At 22.9% G+C, this 467-nt stretch overlaps 1 long non-coding RNA gene across 1 annotated transcript; it reads left to right on the top strand.

Annotated features, from left to right (window-relative positions):
* On the top strand, positions 1-285 carry LOC105461582. The gene is made up of 2 exons (XR_975951.1): positions 1-55; positions 236-285. It is a non-coding gene; the product is annotated as an uncharacterized LOC105461582 (long non-coding RNA).
* The last annotated feature ends 182 nt before the right edge of the window (positions 286-467 follow it).

Genomic DNA, 467 nt, shown 5'->3' on the forward strand with positions numbered 1-467 from the left:
AAAAGGTAGAGAACAAAAAAAGCTTTTGAAGATATTACATGGATTTACCGAAAAAGTAAGAAGACTGCTTAAAATTGTACTTAAATCTAGTTTTTTTTATCTCTTTTGAGAAATTACGATAGAAATTTTAAAACTTATGTATACAAATGTTGCAAGATAAATCATAAATGTTAATAACACATTGTTAATGCATTCATAAATTTGTAAAAGAAACATCAATTTTGTATTTACTTAGATTATTGCCGACAGAAAACTTTATCATGAACGCACTAATGGTCAATACTTGAAAAACTTTGGTAATGAAGATTTCGCAGAAGAAAATTACATAGAAACAAGTATGTAAAGTAATCAGAAGCTAATTTTTTATTTGGTTGATTAATATTATAAATCATATATACAATTTCAATCCTAAATACAGTTTTATTTTATTTCAATCAATATTATATAATTAAAATAAAGGATTTAGA

The sequence above is a fragment of the Wasmannia auropunctata genome, unplaced genomic scaffold (assembly GCF_000956235.1).
Source record: "Wasmannia auropunctata unplaced genomic scaffold, wasmannia.A_1.0 LD283559.1, whole genome shotgun sequence".
NCBI lineage: Eukaryota > Metazoa > Arthropoda > Insecta > Hymenoptera > Formicidae > Wasmannia > Wasmannia auropunctata.